The 20,964-nt window shown below is 35.9% G+C and overlaps 1 pseudogene; it reads right to left on the bottom strand.

Moving 5' to 3' along the window:
* Window positions 1-2,822: 2,822 nt before the first annotated feature.
* On the bottom strand, window positions 2,823-4,063 carry LOC137248570 (THO complex subunit 5-like; annotated as a pseudogene).
* Window positions 4,064-20,964: the final 16,901 nt, after the last annotated feature.

The raw sequence follows: 20,964 nt of genomic DNA, 5'->3' as shown, positions 1-20,964 counted from the left end.
GAACCACTAACCCCAGGACATTTCCTAGCGGGCAGCCACCTACTGGCTCCGCCAGAACCAGATACTAGTGAAAGCTCTGCCTCGATGATAAATCGGTGGCAGAAACTCAAAGCCCTCCATCACACTTTCTGCAAACGATGGAAGGTCGAATACCTTTCCGAACTTCAAAAGCGAGTGAAGTGGAAACAGTCAAAACAAAATCTTAAAGCGGATGATCTAGTTGTCATCAAAGAGGACAACTTATCTCCCAACGAATGGAAGTTAGGTAGAGTTGTCAACGTACACCCAGGCGAAGATAACCGAGTCCGTGTAGTCGACCTCATAACCGAGAAGGGTCAAGTCAGACGACCTTTGGTCAAACTGATCCTTCTCCCTACGGAGATCGATTGTGAGAGGACCACGGGCTCCTCTTAACAATCCCTCCTTTCCTCCCCATCCCTCTTTTCAAAAAAATCTACCCTAACCTAACGCAGGTCCTCTATCTGCCACAGAACCTAGAGGGACTCAGCCCATTCTACCCTTAAGTTTCCAAAGCAAACCCAAATTCACTCTCTCACCTCGAACGAGGACACAAGAAACAACCCCAACTCACTCGTTATCCCGGAACGAGGACACCAGAAAAGCCTACCGCAGAAGGGCGAACCGATCTGCCACAGAATCTAAGGGCTTTCGGCCCTTTGTATATATTTAAATTTCCCAAAGTCAACCCACACTCCACTCGCTCACCCCGAGCGAGGATCACAGGACACCTACGCACTCGGCCAAAGGCGCGAGGCCCACGGAATCTATCAAAATTCCGCCCCTCACCCTTTTGTAACGTACTTAACGTTAGTTTTTGAACGGCACTTCAGCCAGCCTTTTTTGAAAATTGGGAGCAAAGAAAATATTCAAATATCAGACCACATGGCGATTAAAATGTTCACATTTGAAAGTATTTTCTGTTTGAAATGTAAGAGATTGTACACAGAAAAAAAATGACCTTAAATGTGATTATTCTTGAATAATCATTTAAGATTAATAACTGGAAATGCTTTATTCATAACGGTTATCACTGTAAAGTGAACTTTAATCATTTAGAATATTACCCGACTGCCTACCAGTCATTTGCAGATAACATTCGCTACTATGGTTTCCAACAAGTGTAAAACCAATTATTCAATCAACAAGGATAGTCAGAAAAGATTCAGAAAGATGAACGGAAAATGAAAATGGTGATTGAAACTCTACCTAAAGTAACCAAATAGGATTCCACCATATGATTGGCAAATTTCATATGTTCAATTTTTTTTGAACGTTCTAAGTATTCATCTCTGAATGTCCCTGTTGTTGAATTTTGTGATAACTCATTTTTTACTCAATATTCAAAGGTAGGTTGAGTCAATCCCAATGCAAGGGCTAATCACCTAACGGCTGAGTGGGCAATAGCTCTGAAATGCTGAATTGGATTAAGAAATCGGCTAAATAGGGATTACTCATATTGCGGATTCACAGTTAAGATCATCCGAAACACTCACCCACTCTTTTCGGTAAATTACGCTATGCACTTCCACAAACTAATATTCTATTATTTTGTGTGTTTGCATTGGCTGGTCTAGTAACCGCCGTCAACCTTTTTTTCTCTCTTCTCTAGTTGAAATCTATAACTCTACATGTTTGATGAACTCAGGAATATGTGCACATTCAACACGAGTGCGAGAGGATGACTGTAAATGTATTTTTATGACTGTAAAGGTATTTTTGCTGATACAAAGTCTGCGGTTATTTTGACATCCTGATAACATATTTCCCCATTCAACCTATTATATGATTTTAGTCTTTGTGAGGTAAACGTTATTCTTACACTATTTTTCAGTTTTACCTTGAGCCTCTTTTGTAACAAATTGCTCACGTTCATGTTCCATTTCAACCCGTTGAAAATTTCGAAATGTCCTAATGAAGTTTCGTAATATATCCAAAGACTTTTCACACTTCGAAGAGGCATATTGTGCATTTGCATGCCACCGGTTTCACTTGATATTGAGCATTCATCGTACAGGGCATGAAGACCTTTTGTTGATGTAACTGCACACAAAACCTTTCGGGAAAGACAACCTTCAAAGGGAGTGCCCCCTTATGGAAGACTCCAAAAAGAAAACGAAGCACTGGATGAAGGTTTATGCTATTAAAACTTAAATATTAATTATTTAATCTGATTCTGGGCACTCTGCGAAAAATAAGCTAATGCCAACACTTACAACGAACACTTGTTCAAAACTCAAGGAGGCAATTGGTATATTTTTCACACAGCCCAATATATTCAAAAAAACTCACTTATCCACTGATCCCCCCTTGTGCAGCCATCTATCACTATTTTGTCGTAATCAATTTCATCAAATACCCACTGTATAAGTTGCTGCAAACTTTGTAATGTAAGAGGTTCAGCGGCAAAGTCTTTGCCTTCTCTATCTAAACTATATAAAATGTTGTGGATATCAGCAGCTGGATCCGACAGTATCAAAGATAAATTCTTACCAGGACCTTTTGTCTTGGCAACTAAGTTCTGCAGGTCGTGGTAGTGTTTAAATGTTTCTGATATTTATGTAAAATGATTAAATTATCAAAATCTTGGTGCCTCGATTGTATTCCGCACATATTACCTTTTGAGCAAAGAAAATTTGAATAGTAAAATTGGAGTGTAATCGGTGAAAATTTCCCACACCCAACTCTGTCAAACTTTGCAGGCTAGTTAAGCACTTCGATTTCCGAGGTTTTTTAGGTTGATGTAAAATATATTTCAGTGTTTATAAATTCATGAAAATGGCACTAAAGAGAATTCTGAAAAACTATTGCTTAAATGTATTAACAGCACCGCCCTCAATATAGCGATACGGCCTAGCGCGTATACGCATTGCAAATGCCTTTATATAATGCTTTTCACGATGATAATCCACAGGATTGTAGAGCGGGCTCTCTGCAGGAAAGTTACTACTTATACTTACATGACATTCCATTTCAGCTGATCCACGTATAACAATGGCGCGATAAAAAAAAGATAAGTACTATTGACGAGCTCCAAATCTACGTTAGGTGCAGATGCAATATACTCCTCATAGCTAAGTGAAGTCCATTGTACAAGGCTGCAAGCAGAACGTGTAGTGGGTAAACATTCTTCCTTCAATTATAAATCAATTTGCTTTGAACCAGTGCACGTATTTGTTTAATCAAATTCAACCGAGAGCTCCACAATTGTTGTATGCATTTTCAGAGTGCTGGTATCACTTTTTGTAACTTTGGTGATTCAGCTTGCATCGCGGCTGTAACAGTGGTCGATGTGTTATCGATGTTAGTAACGACTTCTATGCAACACATTGACTGCAGCCAACGATAGGGACGTCCATATTCCTTCGTACTTAAATGATCCAAACATTTTTTGGTGTCATGCTAATATGTTTCAACTCATCTTCACCGCCAGGCACGGGTATCGTATCACCCAAATGGTTGTCACGCAGATATTTCAATACGTATTGTGTGAGCGCTGCATCCACAAAACTTTGTTCAACATCACTTAAGTTTACTAGCTTCATTACTATAGGTTCCTCCACACTTTTGGCGTTATTACCAATTGTAATTCGTATTTCAAGTGGATGACGCTGCACAAGCTGTTGCAACTTCCATTCCTTATCCATTGGTACTAGTAGTGCATCTTGTAGTGGACGCGTAGCTTTCAACAACGTACGCAAGGATGGTGCAAATGATGTTAATTTCTCGGTCTCTAGTACAATTTCCCTAAATACTTGATGATTGGTATTCAGTAATTCTTTGCACTGTGCAGGTGATTCTGCAAATGCAAACGATTACTATCTACTCGGACCTTTTCATGATGCAGACCTTCTCATCCAGAACGTAGGCTGTATTTAATCATGCGATTGACCTTTTTGATCAAGACAAATAGCAGCGAAGCATATTTGCGCTTCGCGGCAAAGTCCTCAGTCCGCTCGCGTTCCCCCAATCCATTCTTCATTTTGAGTACATCATCAAAGATGATGCGTAGTGTTTCGAAACCTTTATGCAAGGCTTCCGCCATTGAATACAAATTTTATGAACGATTCGTAGAAAAAGAAAAATATATATACTGCACACAATTCAGCCGTTTAAAATTAGTTGGATTGCGCAATTCTCATTAAATCCAATAGCACAATCAACTCTGGAGTACGGCCCAAAATTAACATAACATTACCACCCTGACCTAGAGCTTTAGATGAAGCCGGAAATTGTGTCTAACGTAAATTTGGTAGAAATTTTTGCATTCGGCCATGCGATGGTGCAATTTATGTATTCAAATCTGGCACCAACAAACAAGGAAAAAGTGCCCAGTATGGCTCGGGTATAGTGCCGCTGCCCTCGCGTATTTCTAATAGCGAAAACATTTGAAAAAAAAACATAAGGCATAAATTCCAATATGTCTTGTTGCAATATGCCTTGGAAAACAGGAAATCCTGCTTCTTCAAAGGAACTAACCGCTGCTAGCTCTGGTTTGCACACGATTTTTAGTGCCAGTGATAGCGCTTCAAAGAGGTAGTGAATAAAATGCTATGGTACCCATAGAAAAACCTGCAAAGAAAAAGAAAAAAAATCCATTAATAACTGCATAAATGGGCATCGCAAAGGTGTGACAACTGCCGGAGCGGCCGACGCCGCAGTTGGAGCACCCCTTTTGCGATGCCGGTAACCTAGAAAAAAAAAAAGGGGGAACGACACATAAACACCCATCTGCTCCATCTCCTGGATCTCCACCGCATGCACCTGAAAATAAAAGTAATATTAATTAATAATCTGCAATAAAAATTCTTTTACAAAAAGAATAAATATTAAAACCAACTTACCATTTTTTTCTCCTCAATTTTCCATGCGCCGTACTCCAAGCGCCGTAGTAAAAAGAATTGAAAGAACGGGAAAAAAATCATTAGATTTCTTTACCGCTCCTTTCAATTCAGTGGAATTCTATATTCTATACACGGGTGTGTATGAATGTTCATTTCTTTTGTCTTTTGCCGTTGGCATATTTGTAACCAACGTATGTACATATGTATTTATGTATGCCTACTTGGTTCGGCATATCATATTAGTGCTGCATCAAGCGGCGCACACTGGTACCGAAAACCCGCAAAAGGAACAAAATCGGGATCGGCTTTTTTTGACACGGGCAGTCCCAAAAAATACCTACACACAAAAAAATAAAGGCAAACTCCTCCTTAAAAATTAATTGCTCGCATTTACAAACAAAAAAAAAAACCAGGGACCAAAGGAGGTAATAATATAATACACAACTGACGAAATACATGCGCTGCAGCGAAAACGCGCATCACCCAACCAACCTCACGGCCACTCGCCCTGGCACATCCATAAAATGCCACAGTCGACCTGAGAGCGACACGATACGTTATACGCTGGAACGGAGACCTCGGCCTCTTCGTCCAGCCCAGAAAAACCTCAAAACCCTCGAGTCTGGAACGGAGACCTTTGCCTCTTCTTCTGAAAGAAGTCGCCAATTTAAAAATAAATAAAATGCAGTTGTCCTTAGGAGAAAAATTGTATACTCGAGTAAACACATTTAAAGAGATTAGTACCAAATTTCTCAGAAATTTAACTCTGGAGGTTGTGCATGAGACGGAAAATGATAAAATTAAAAAGATTGTTCAAAAATATCACGATGATCCTGTTAATGATGGCCACCCAGGAATCAATCGTACATCTAATAAAATTAGACAAAAATATTACTGGAAAAGTATGAAAAATGATATAAGAAAATATATAAAGAAATACGTAAATTGTAATAAAAATGAAATTAATAAAAATTTAAAAGAACCAATGATTTTGACTGAAACACCACCGAAGGCGTTCGAAATAGTACAAATAGATACAATTGGACCATTACCGAGATCATTAAATGGAAATGAATACGCTGTTATCTGATATGGGATTTGACTAAATACCTGGTTGCAATTCCTATACAGATCAAACATGCAAAACCAGTAGCCAGATCCATATTCGAAAATTTCATCTTAATTTATGGAAGTATGAAAACAATAATAACGGATATGGGATATAAAAATAGCTTGTTTTAGGAACTATGTAAGCTTCTCAATATTACGCACAAAACATCTACGCCATATCACCACCAAACTTTAGGCACTGTTGAACGTAGCCATAGAACTTTCAATGAATGTGTGCGTTCTTACATATCCATTAACAAAGATGATTGGGATGAGTATCTTAAATATTTTGCATATTGTTACAATACAACCCCATCTACAGTTCATTGTTATTGCCCGATCGAACTATTTTTTGGTAAAAAACCCCAAACTTACGAATTTTTACAAGAAAATACGGTAAGCCCATTATACAATTATGAGGCTTACGATAAAGAAATTAAATATAGGTTACAAATAGCACAGGATAGAGCCTTTAAATTAGTAAAAGAAGCTAAACAAAAACAAAAGATTAGTTATGATAAAAATATTCACTATAAGGAAATAAATATAGGAGGTTCAGTGTTAGTTAAAAATGAAGCAGGCCATAAGTTAGATTGTAGATATAAAGGGCCCTATAAGGTAGAAAATATCGATAAAAATAATAAATTTACTCTAATACCCTATACGGCAGAACGCATAGATAGAAATAATAATAACTACGCTTTAAGAAATGAAAATAATGTAATCCATCAGAAGTGAACATACTGGCACTCGTTAGTAATAATTGTGTGCCAGCCTTGAGGAAATAGTCACTGGATGAATTGCTGCCAGCGCCATCTAACAATCGAATCGATTGCGCAAACAGTAAATGTAATGTATAAAAATATAAAGAGTAACTTTATCATAAGAGATATATGAAAACGGGTAAATGTGGCAACGCTATAAGAAAAGAAAAATAAAAAATGATTATTAAAAAATAGATAGTGACCAAAGACGGAAGCAAGAATTAACTCTCGCCTTTTAATTGTAGAAAAACCTTGAAATTAAAGCTCAGGTGTGAAAAAATCTACGTGCCACATAGTGCTACAAAGGAAAACATTTTTTGGAAATGAATATTCGTGAGGAAATGATTAATATCCTGACTGATGCTGGGGTGGAATTTCCACAAACAGCTACAACAACGCAATTGGGGAAATTGCTACAAAATGTGGTTGGGACTGGTAAGATCCCTTCCACTAAAATCCCAGTGAGCGTTGCTTCAGCTTTTAATGCAACTTCTGATTTATTTGCCGTGGACGGTCAAAGCATTGCCGATGATGCTATTGTTTCTGGTGCTTCCGCCACTGCCGATACTGCCGTAACCAATGACGCCGTCACTGATTTCCCTGTCACTGCCGATACCGCTATCGCCGCTGAAACCCCCGCAATAAATACAACAGATAAATATGCAATCATTCAAGATTATGACATCAAAACAGAAACTATAGAGGATTATGTAATAGTTGAAAATACACCTCACAATAAAGCTAATAATAAAGAAAAATTAGAAAGATTGAATAAAAGTTTCCCGCCATTCGCTAGTAAATCACTCAACACATTTTGCTCAGAATTCGTTGATATATTTTCATTAGAAACAGAACCAATCACGACCAACAATTTTTACGAACAAAAGTTGCATATGATTATTAAAAATTATAGACTACTTAAAGCACATAAGAGTGAGATAAACAACCAAGTAAATAAACTAATTCAAGATGATATTGTGGAACCATCAACTTCAGAGTAAAACAGCCCTATTTTATTGGTACGTAAAAAATCCCTTCCGGCTAACAAGAAGAAAGGTGGAGATTAGTTGTTGATTTCAGACAAACAAATAAAAAATTAACAGCTGATAAATTCCCTTTGCCTAGAATAGATGATATTCTGGATCAATTAGGAAGAGCGAAATATTTCTCATGCCTAGATTTAATGTCAGGATTTCATCAAATAGAACTCAGCCCAGAGTCAAGGGATATCACATCCTTTACAACGGATAACGGTACTTATCATTTCAAATGATTGCCTTATAGCCTCAAAGTAGCTCCAAACTCAAGAGGATGATGACATTGGCATACGCAAGTCTAAAACCATCACAAGCATTTTTATACATGGGCGACTTAATCGTATTGGGTTGCTCCGAAAAACATATGATACAAAATTTAAGAAATGTCTTTTCAACTTGGAGAAAATATTATTTAAAATTACATCCCGATTAATGTTTATTCTTCAGTCAAGAAGTTACTTATCTTGGACATAAATGCACAAGTACTGCAATTTTACCAGACCCAAATAAATTTAAAATTGTTCAAAATTACCCAACTCCCAAAAATGCCGATGAAGCAAAAAGATTTGTCGCATTTTGTAATTACTATAGAAGATTCATACCAAATTTCGCGGAATACGCTAGGATACTAACAAGGCTTAGTAAGAAAAATGTTCTTCTCAAGTGGACAAACGACTGCGAAAAATCTTTTAACTACCTAAAAAATTAATTAGTTAGTCCAAATATCCTATAATATCCCGATTTTGATAGAGAAATCTGTATTACAACTGACGCAAGTGGTTACGCTTGCGGTGCTGTGCTAAGCCAAGAGTATGAAGGAAAACAATTACCAATTGCCTATGCCTCAAAATCATTTACAAAAGGCGAAATAAATAAATCCACGATCGAAAAAGAATTGGCGGCCATACATTGGGCCATTATATATTTAGCCATATGTTTATGGCATAAAATTCACAGTGAAAACAGATCATCGACCCTTAACATGTTTATTTTCAATGAAAAACCCTTCATCTAAATTAACTAGAATTATATTAGATTTGGAAGAGTATGACATAGCTGGAAAAGAAAATTACGTGACAGATGCTCTGTCACGAATAGATATCAATGATTTGAAAGAAATATCAGTACAGGCATGTAAAATAATTAAAGTTACGACAAGATCGGAAACTGAAAAGAATTCCAGTAATAACAGTAATAAAAATGAAGAGAAGAAAAGTCACAAAAAGAACCCTATAGTATATGAAGCGCTTAATAAATGTGAAGTAAAAACACTAGTCCAGCTCGTTTTCGATCCTCCGAAATATTATTTCAAAAAAGGAAAGAAAATTTGCAGTGAAATAAATATAGATAATCAAATTGTTGAGGCGAAGATTGGCCTAGATCAATTCTTTACCAGGCTTATGAAAGAAGCCGGCAATTTAAAAATAAATAAAATTCAGTTGTCCTTAGGAGAAAAATTGTTTAAGTATACTCGAGTAAACACATTTAAAGAGATTAGTACCAAATTTCTCAGAAATTTAGCTATTGCATTAACTCTGGAGGTTGTGCATGAGACGGAAAATGATATAATTAAAAAGATTCTTCAAAAATATCACGACGGTCCTGGTAATGATGACCACCCAGGAAACAATCGTACAACTAATAAAATTAGACAAAAATATTACTGGAAAAATATGAAAAATGATATAAGAAAATATATAAAGAAATACGTAAATTGTAATAAAAATAAAATTAATAAAAATTTAAAAGAACCAATGATTTTGACTGAAACACCACCGAAGACGTTCGAAATAGTACAAATAGATACAATTGGACCATTACCGAGATCATTAAATGGAAATGAATACGCTGTTATCTGATATGTGATTTGACTAAATAGATAGTAGGGGGACTCATGATAACATATAAACTTATAAGGTGTAAAATTATATCCATTTACACACGCGGTTATATGAACGCACCTAGTAATACTCTTGATAAACTTGATTGTTTTTCAGCTGTATTATTTCCAAAAAAATTTTTTTGATTGTTATACAAATTAAAAAATACCAAGATTAAGTGAAAAATCAAAACTAAAACGCCTTTACTTGCTGATGTTGGAGATTTTTGATGAAAATGCCGTCTGTAATGTCTGCAAGGTTGCATTCCTTTGAGTTTACCGCGTTTACACAATGAAATGTGCACGTAAATTTATACAAATTGTGTAAATGATTTTTCATACAAAATTTGACAGCTCGTGCGTAAACTAGATAAATTTATACGTTTACACACTTTATAAGGCATTTATACGGTTACATGAGTCCCCCTAGTAACCAAAGACGGAAGCAAGAATTAACTCTTGCCTTTTAATTTTTGAAAAACCTTGAAATTAAAGCTCAGGTGTGAAAAAATCTACGTGCCACATAGTGATACAAAGGAAAAAAAATTTTGGAAATGAATGTTCGTGGGGAAATAATTAATATCCTGACTGATGCTGGGGTGGAATTTCCAGAAACAACTACAACAACACAATTGCGGAAATTGCTACAAAATGTGGTTGGGACTGGTCAGATCCCTTCCACTAATATCCCAGTGGGCGTTGCTTCAGCTTTTAATGCAACTTCTGATTTGTTTTCCGTGGACGGTCAAAGCATTGCCGATGATGCTATTGTTTCTGGTGCTTCCGCCACTGCCGATACTGCCGTAACCAATGACGCCGTCACTGATGTCCCTGTCACTGCCGATACCGCTGTCGTCGCTGAAACCGCCACAATAAATACAACAGATAAATATGCAATCATTCAAGATTATGACATCAAAGCAGAAAATTTAGAGGATTATGTAATAGTTGAAAATACACTTCACAATAAAGCTAATAATAAAGAAAAATTAGAAAGATTGAATAAAAGTTTCCCGCCATTCGCTACTAAATCACTCAACACATTATGCTCAGAATTCGTTGATATATTTTCATTAGAAACAGAACCAATCACGACCAACAATTTTTACAAACAAAAGTTGCATATGATAGATAATACTCCTGTCTGTATTAAAAATTATAGACTACTTAAACACATAAGAGTGAGATAAACAAACAAGTAAATAAACTAATTCAAGATGATATTGTGGAACCATCAACTTCAGAGTACAACAGCCCTATTTTATTGGTACGGAAAAAATCCCTTCCGGGTAAACAAGAAAAAAGGTGGAGATTAGTTGTTGATTTCAGACAAATAAATAAAAAATTAACAGCTGACAAATTCCCTTTGCCTAGAATAGATGATATTCTGGATCAATTGGGAAGAGCGAAATATTTCTCATGCCTGGATTTAATGTCAGGATTTCATCAAATAGAACTCAGCCCAGAGTCAAGGGATATCACATCCTTTACAATGGATAACGGTACTTATCATTTTAAATGATTGCCTTATAGCTTTAAAGTAGCTCCAAACTCATTCCAGAGGATGATGACATTGGCATTCGCAGGTCTAAAACCATCACAAGCATTTTTATACATGGGCGATTTAATCGTATTGGGTTGCTCCGAAAAACATATGATACAAAATTTAAGAAATGTCTTTTCAACTTGCAGAAAATATTATTTAAAATTACACCCCGATTAGTGTTTATTCTTCAGTCAAGAAGTTACTTATCTTGGACATAAATGCACAAGTACTGCAATTTTACCAGACCCAAATAAATTTAAAATTGTTCAAAATTACCCAACTCCCAAAAATGCCGATGAAGCAAAAAGATTTGTCGCATTTTGTAATTACTATAGAATATTCATACCAAATTTCGCGGAATACGCTAGGATACTAACAAGGCTTAGTAAGAAAAATGTTCTTTTCAAGTGGACAGACGACTGCGAAAAATCTTTTAACTACCTAAAAAATTAATTAGTTAGTCCAAATATCCTATAATATCCCGATTTTGATAGAGAAATCTGTATTACAACTGACGCAAGTGGTTACGCTTGCGGTTCTGTGCTAAGCCAAGAGTATGAAGGATAACAATTACCAATTGCCTATGCCTCAAAATCATTTACAAAAGGCGAAATAAATAAAGCCACGATCGAAAAAGAATTGGCGGCCATACATTGGGCCATTATATATTTAGACCATATGTTTATGGCATAAAATTCACAGTGAAAACAGATCATCGACCCTTAACATATTTATTTTCAATGAAAAACCCTTCATGTAAAGTAACTAGAATTAGATTAGATTTGGAAGAGTATGACATAGCTGGAAAAGAAAATTACGTGGCAGATGCTCTGTCACGAATAGATATCAATGATTTGAAAGAAATATCAGTACAGGCATGTAAAATAATGAAAGTTACGACAAGATCGGAAACTGAAAAGAATTCCAGTAATAACTGTGATAAAAATGAAGAGAAGAAAAGTCACAAAGAGAGCCCTATAGTATATGAAGCGCTTAATAAATGTGAAGTAAAAAAACTAGTCCAGCTCGTTTTCGATCCTCCGAAATTATATTTCAAAAAAGGAAAGAAAATGTGTAGTGAAATAAATATAGATAATCAAATTGTTGAGGCGAAGATTGACCTAGATGAATTCTTTACCAGGCTTATGAAAGAAGCCGGCAATTTAAAAATAAATAAAATGCAGTTGTCCTTAGGAGAAAAATTGTTTAAGTATACTCGAGTAAACAAATTTAAAGAGATTAGTACCAAATTTCTCAGAAATTTAACTATTGCACTAACTCTTGAGGTTGTGCATGAGACGGAAAATGATAAAATTAAAAAGATTCTTCAAAAATATCACGATGATCCTGTTAATGATGGCCACCCAGTAATCAATCGTACAACTAATAAAATTAAAAAAAAAATAAATAAATGTAAGGCGCGATAACCTCCGAAGAGATCTAAGGCCGAGCTTCTCTTCCAAGAGCGCTTGCCAAACACTGCCGAGGGGCGACCCCGCTTAGAAAAATTTTCTTTTAATTTAAAAACCTTATATCTAAAATTTTGATGTTGCTTTGCCCGGGGTGCGAACCCAGGGCATACGGTGTGGTAGGCGGAGCATGCTACCATCACACCACGGTGGCCGCTAATAAAATTAGACAAAAATATTACTGGAAAAATATGAAAAATGATATAAGAAAATATATAAAGAAATACGTAAATTGTAATAAAAATAAAATTAATAAAAATTTAAAAGAACCATTGATTTTGTCTGAAACACCACCAAAGGCGTTCGAAATAGTACAAATAGATACAATTGGACCATTACCGAGATCATTAAATGGAAATGAATACGCTGTTATCTGATATGTGATTTGACCAAATACCTGGTAGCAATTCCTATACAGGTCAAACATGCAAAAACAGTAGCCAGATCCATATTCGAAAATTTCATCTTAATTTATGGAAGTATGAAAACAATAATAACGGGTATGGGATATAAAAATAGCTTGTTTTAGGAACTATGTAAGCTTCTCAAGATTAGGCACAAAACATCTACGCCATATCACCACCAAAATTTAAGCACTGTTGAACGTAGCCATAGAACTTTCAATGAATGTGTGCGTTCTTACATATCCATTAACAAAGATGATTGGGGTGAGTATCTTAAATATTTTGCATATTGTTACAATACAGCCCCATCTACAGTTCATTGTTATTGCCCGATCGAACTATTTTTTGGTAAAAAACCCCAAACTTACGAATTTTTACAAGAAAATACGGTAAGCCCATTATACAATTATGAGGCTTACGATAAAGAAATTAAATATAGGTTACAAATAGCACAGGATAGAGCCTTTAAATTAGTAAAAGAAGCTAAACAAAAACAAAAGATTAGTTATGATAAAAATATTCACTATAAGGAAATAAATATAGGAGGTTCAGTGTTAGTTAAAAATGAAGCAGGCCATAAGTTAGATTGTAGATATAAAAGGCCCTATAAGGTAGAAAATATCGATAAAAATAATAAATTTACTCTAATACCCTATAAGGCAGAAAGCATAGATAGAAATAATAATAACTACGCTTTAGGAAATGAAAATAATGTAATCCATCAGAAGCGAACATACTGGCACTCGTTAGTAATAATTGTGTGCCAGCCTTAAGGAAATAGTCTCTGGATGGATTGCTGTCAGCGCCATCTAACAGTCGAATCGATTGCGCAAACAGTAAATGTAATGTATAAAAATATAAATAGTAACTTTATCATAAGAGATATATGAAAACGGGTAAATGTGGCAACGCTATAAGAAAAGAAAAATAAAAAATGATTATTAAAAAATAGATAGTGACCAAAGACGGAAGCAAAAACTAACTCTCGCCTTTTAATTGTAGAAAAACCTTGAAATTAAAGCTCAGGTGTGAAAAAATCTACGTGCCACATAGTGCTACAAAGGGAAACATTTTTTGGAAATGAATATTCGTGAGGAAATGATTAATATCCTAACTGATGCTGGGGTGGAATTTCCACAAACAGCTACAACAACGCAATTGCGGAAATTGCTACAAAATGTGGTTGGGACTGGTCAGATCCCTTCCACTAATATCCCAGTGGGCGTTGCTTCAGCTTTTAATGCAACTTCTGATTTTGTTGCCGTGGACGGTGAAAGCATTGCCGATGATGCTATTGTTTCTGGTGCTTCCGCCACTGCCGATACTGCCGTAACCAATGACGCCGTTACTGATGTCCCTGTCACTGCCGATACCGCTGTCGTCGCTGAACCGCCGCAATAAATACAACAGATAAATATGCAATCATTCAAGAGTATGACATCAAAACAGAAAATTTAGAGGATTATGTAATAGCTGAAAATACACCTCACAATAAAGCTAATAATAAAGAAAAATTAGAAAGATTGAATAAAAGTTTCCCGCCATTCGCTAGTAAATCACTCAACACATTATGCTCAGAATTCGTTGATATATTTTCATTAGAAACAGAACCAATCACGACCAACAATTTTTACAAACAAAAGTTGCATATTAAAAATTATAGACTACTTAAAGCACATAAGAGTGAGATAAACAAACAAGTAAATAAACTAGTTCAAGATGATATTGTGGAACCATCAACTTCAGAGTACAACAGCCCTATTTTATTGGTACGTAAAAAATCCCTTCCGGGTAAACAAGAAGAAAGGTGGAGATTAGTTGTTGATTTCAGACAAATAAATAAAAAATTAACAGCTGGTAAATTCCCTTTGCCTAGAATAGATGATATTCTGGATCAATTGGGAAGAGCGAAATATTTATCATGCCTAGATTTAATGTCAGGATTTCATCAAATAGAACTCAGCCCAGAGTCAAGGGATATCATATCCTTTACAACGGATAACGGTACTTATCGTTTCAAATGATTGCCTTATAGCCTCAAAGTAGCTCCAAACTCGTTCCAGAGGATGGTGACATTGGCATTCGCAGGTCTAAAACCATCACAAGCATTTTTATACATGGACGATTTAATCGTATTGGGTTGCTCCGAAAAACATATGATACAAAATTTAAGAAATGTCTTTTCAACTTGCAGAAAATATTATTTAAAATTACATCCCGATTAATGTTTATTCTTCAGTCAAGAAGTTACTTATCTTGGACATAAATGCACAAGTATTGGAATTTTACCAGACCCAAATAAATTTAAAATTGTTCAAAATTACCCAACTCCCAAAAATGCTGATGAAGCAAAAAGATTTGTCGCATTTTGTAATTATTATAGAAGATTCATAACAAATTTCGCGGAATACGCTAGGATACTAACAAGGCTTAGTAAGAAAAATGTCATTTTCAATTGGACAGACGACTGCGAAAAATCTTTTAACTACCTAAAAAATTAATTAGTTAGTCCAAATATCCTATAATATCCCGATTTTGATAGAGAAATCTGTATTACAACTGACGCAAGTTGTTATGCTTGCGGTGCTGTGCTGAGCCAAGAGTATGAAGGAAAACAATTACCAATTGCCTATGCCTCAAAATCATTTACAAAAGGCGAAATAAATAAAGCCACGATCGAAAAAGAATTGGCGGCCATACATTGGGCCATTATATATTTAGCCATATGTTTATGGCATAAAATTCACAGTGAAAACAGATCATCGACCCTTAACATATTTATTTTCAATGAAAAACCCTTCATTTAAATTAACTAGAATTAGATTAGATTTGGAAGAGTATGACATAGCTGGAAACGAAAATTACGTGGCAGATGCTCTGTCACGAATAGATATCAATGATTTGAAAGAAATATCAGTACAGGCATGTAAAATAATGAAAGTTACGACAAGATCGGAAACTGAAAAGAATTCCAGTAATAACAGTAATAAAAATGAAGAGAAGAAACGTCACAAAGAGAACCCTATAGTATATAAAGCGCTTAATAAATGTGAAGTAAAAAGACTAGTCCAGCTCGTTTTCGATCCTCCGAAATTATTTTTTTAAAAAGAAAAGAAAATTTGTAGTTAAATAAATATAGATAATCAAATTGTTGAGGCGAAGATTGACCTAGATGAATTCTTTACCAGGCTTATGAAAGAAGCCGGCAATTTAAAAATAAATAAAATGCAGTTGTCCTTAGGAGAAAAATTGTTTAAGTATACTCGAGTAAACACATTTAAAGAGATTAGAACCAAATTTCTCAGAAAGTTAACTATTGCACTAACTCTGGAGGTTGTGCATGAGACGGAAAATGATAATATTAAAAAGATTCTTCAAAAATATCATGATGATCATGTTAATGATGGCCACCCAGGAATCAATCGTACAACTAATAAAATTAGACAAAAATATTACTGGAAAAATATTGTAACGAATTTACTTGCAATTCCCCTTATTTGCAATCTTCTGCTGAGTTCGAATCACTAAACTGTTGAATAAATAACTCCAATATTTAATAATGCAAAATGGCCTTTATTAAAGTACTTCACAATAACACTCAAACTTTGCAACGAATAGCTTGCTTAATACCCAAACTGATTGATAGCTCAAATGAAACTCTACTATTCAAAATAATACTGATCTTGCTCGCTAGATAGCGTCTTAATCGAAATCTCAAATCAAACTGAATTCCAGCGCCTCTACAATTGCCGCCTTTTATACTCTCGGATTTCAACGTTCGCATCTTCTGGGCGCTTCCAGAATCTACTAGTCCAGCAGCTCTCAAAATTCTCAGCTGTAACTACAATTGCATGATTTTATAGTTTGTCTCATTGCATACTTTCAGGAGTATCTCAGATATATGCATGTGTTTGTGTATTGACTCTCCGACGCTCGTATACGTACATGGTACATAAGTGTAGACGCAATTATTGTTTCGTTTATGTAGATACATAATGATTGATCTATGGATGTGAATTCACGTCACTGGTTAGCATCGGCTCAGAGACGATAGCATCGCTCAGTGCTGCTAACATTCGTTACAATATCAAATATGATATAAGAAAATATATAAAGAAATACGTAAATGGTAATAAAAATAAAATTAATAAAAATTTAAAAGAACCAATGATTTTGACTGAAACACCACCGAAGGCGTTCGAAATAGTACAGATATATACAATTGGACCATTACCGAGATCATTAAATGGAAATGAATACGCTGTTATCTGATATGTGATTTGACTAAATACCTGGTTGCAATTCCTATACAGATCAAACATGCAAAAACAGTAGCCAGATCCATATTCGAAAATTTCATCTTAATTTATGGAAGTATGAAAACAATAATAACGGATATGAGATATAAAAATAGCTTGTTTTAGGAACTATGTAAGCTTCTCAAGATTAGGCACAAAACATCTACGCCATATCACCACCAAAATTTAAGCACTGTTGAACGTAGCCATAGAACTTTCAATGAATGTGTGCGTTCTTACATATCCATTAACAAAGATGATTGGGGTGAGTATCTTAAATATTTTGCATATTGTTACAATACAACCCCATCTAGAGTTCATTGTTATTGCCCGATCGAACTATTTTTTGGTAAAAAACCCCAAACTTATGAATTTTTACAAGAAAATACGGTAAGCCCATTATACAATTATGAGGCTTACGATAAAGAAATTAAATATAGGTTACAAATAGCACAGGATAGAGCCTTTAAATTAGTAAAAGAAGCTAAACAAAAACAAAAGATTAGTTATGATAAAAATATTCACTATAAGGAAATAAATATAGGGGGTTCAGTGTTAGTTAAAGCAGGCCATAAGTTAGATTGTAGATATAAAGGGCCCTATAAGGTAGAAAATATCGATAAAAATAATAAATTTACTCTAATACCCCATAAGGCAGAAAGCATAGATAGAAATAATAATAACTACGCTTTAAGAAATGAAAATAATGTAATCCATCAGAAGCGAACATACTGGCACTCGTTAGTAATAATTGTGTGCCAGCCTTAAGGAAATAGTCACTGGATGGATTGCTGTCAGCGCCATCTAACAGTCGAATCGATTGCGCAAACAGTAAATGTAATGTATAAAAATATAAATAGTAACTTTATCATAAGAGATATATGAAAACGGGTAAATGTGGCAACGCTATAAGAAAAGAAAAATAAAAAATGATTATTAAAAAATAGATAGTGACCAAAGACGGAAGCAAAAACTAACTCTCGCCTTTTAATTGTAGAAAAACCTTGAAATTAAAGCTCAGGTGTGAAAAAATCTACGTGCCACATAGTGCTACAAAGGAAAACATTTTTTGGAAATTAATATTCGTGAGGAAATGATTAATATCCTGACTGATGCTGGGGTGGAATTTCCACAAACAGCTACAACAACGCAATTGCGGAAATTGCTACAAAATGTGGTTGGGACTGGTCAGATCCCTTCCACTATTATCCCAGTGGGCGTTGCTTCAGCTTTTAATGCAACTTCTGATTTGTTTGCCGTGGACGGTGAAAGCATTGCCGATGATGCAATTGTTTCTGGTGCTTCCGCCACTGCCGATACTGCCGTAACCAATGACGCCGTCACTGATGTCCCTGTCACTGCCGATACCGCTGTCGTCGCTGAAACCGCCATCATTACTACCACCGCTGCCACTGCCACTACCGACGCCATCACCACCGCTGCTGTCATTACCATTAGCGACGCCATCCCTACCGCTGCTGCCATAGCTACTACCGACGTCATCATAACCACTGCTGCCATTTCCACCACCGCTGCCACTTTGGCCAATACCACAACCGATTTCACTGAAGAAACCGCAGCCATGTTATATGGCGAAATGCCTAATAGATCACAAGGCGTAAAAGATGAACTAGACAAAAGAATAGAAATCCTAATGTTGGAAAAATCTGTTGCGGACCTAAAACCTGAGTTCCAAAACGCACAAAACGACACCCCCGTTAGTAACGGTAGGCTACAACCCCCAAATCGTTTGACTTTTCGTGACATAGAGCATACCATCACAAAATTTGATGGTGAAAATAAAGCATATAGCGTGCATGACTTTCTTCGCAATTTTGATAGATTCATGCAGATGACATTTTTAAGTACACTTGCTTGTGTAATTCTCTTTGCGGTGACGCTAAACTTTTACTGTGTAGAGATGTCTTAAATTACGAAGATTTTAAATCGCTTTTGGTTACAGAATTTGGTCGGGTGGTGAGCCGTCACGAAGTATACAAAACGTTGGTCACTCATAAATGGGATAGAAAAGCAGCATTCGCCGATATGTTCTGGAAATGGAAAACGTGCGCTGCGCGTTGACTATGTCGACGAAATTGAACTGATCAACTTTATAGTTGATGTCCTCCAAGACAAGTCCCCAGAAATATATATCTTGATGAACGCAAGGACGATGAAAGAATTTAAACAATCGCTTGACTTATACAAGCGTCGTCGGTCATCTCGCCGATCTATATACGACAATATCCAAAAACCGAAACCATCAAAATTAACTACGCCAAAGAACGAGGAAACTGATGCAGCAGAAATACGCTGCTTCAATTGCACCCGTATGGGGCATTTCCATACGAGATGAGACCGGTTGGAAGTTGTTTCCGTTGCTTGAAAATGGGCCATGACCACCGCAGTTGCACTAATCCAAAGAAGGCATTGAGCTTGCCGAAACCCGTTGCTGCAGTCGGGGCCGACATTGAAGATGGGAATGAAGAACGCTGCTACCGTATGCTAGGATCTATGAATATGGTAAGTATCGCCTATGTAACAAAACAAGTTAAGTGCAAAAGATTTACGGATTGTTTATCTCTATTTGATACTGGCAGTCCAACTAGCTTTGTTCGCAAGTCCGCCGTGTCATTTGATGTGAGCGGAGTCGCTAAGCAGTCAGTATATCGAGGCTTGATAAATAACAAATGTTAATTAAAAAAAATTAAATGTGAAATAAAATTTAAAAATAAAATAGATAAATTTGTTTTAAATGTGGTGCCTGATGACACCAATTTTAGGCAGAGATTTTTAAAAAAATTTAATATTTGCTTATGCTTATTAGGTGATGCAGTTGAACATACAAAACAAGAAAATCATGATACGCCAGATAACACTTCTTATTTCTGTGCGCTTAACTTGAATAATATACCTAGTCTTAAGGGTGAAAAGAGGTATACGGAATCACAAATTTCTGTATCAAATAATAGTATACGAGTGGAAAATGTTGAGAAGTAAACGCAGTGTCTCATGAGGCTTGTAGCGATAGGTTATGCCCGCTTGCGTATCTGAAATTAACATAGATCAAGAATTAGAAGGAAATGATACCGATGTATTGAGAAAGACCTTAGAAGATTACTATTTAAGGCCAGGAAATGGCGAGTCTAAACCGCATGATTACGAGATGAAAATAAGGTTAGTTGAGGATAAACCATTCCACTCGTCGCCAAGGCGGCTTTCTCATTATGAAAAAGCTGAACTTAGAAAGATAACGTATGAATTATTGGAGAAGGGCACTATAAGGCCAAGCGATTCACCATATGCTTCTGCGGTTGTATTAGTAAAAAAAAAAGAATGGCGAAATTCGTAAATGTGTTGATTACCGACCGCTGAATAAATTAACAATTCGGAACAATTTTCCGCTCCCCTTGATCGAACACTGCCACGACTATCTAGGCGGGAAACAGTTTTTCTCAACACTCGACCTAAAAACGGGTTCTTCCATGTTAAAATTGCCCCAGATGCCATTAAATATACGTCCTTTGTAACGCCTTACGGTCAATTTGAATATATGCGTATGCCATTTGGTTTAAAAAACTCCCCCGTTGGAGAC

Source organism: Eurosta solidaginis, chromosome 4 (genome assembly GCF_040869045.1).
Source record: "Eurosta solidaginis isolate ZX-2024a chromosome 4, ASM4086904v1, whole genome shotgun sequence".
In the NCBI taxonomy this organism is placed as follows: domain Eukaryota; kingdom Metazoa; phylum Arthropoda; class Insecta; order Diptera; family Tephritidae; genus Eurosta; species Eurosta solidaginis.
The sequence above is the reverse complement of the archived record's forward strand: the minus strand, read 5'-3'. Positions and strand labels throughout refer to the sequence as shown.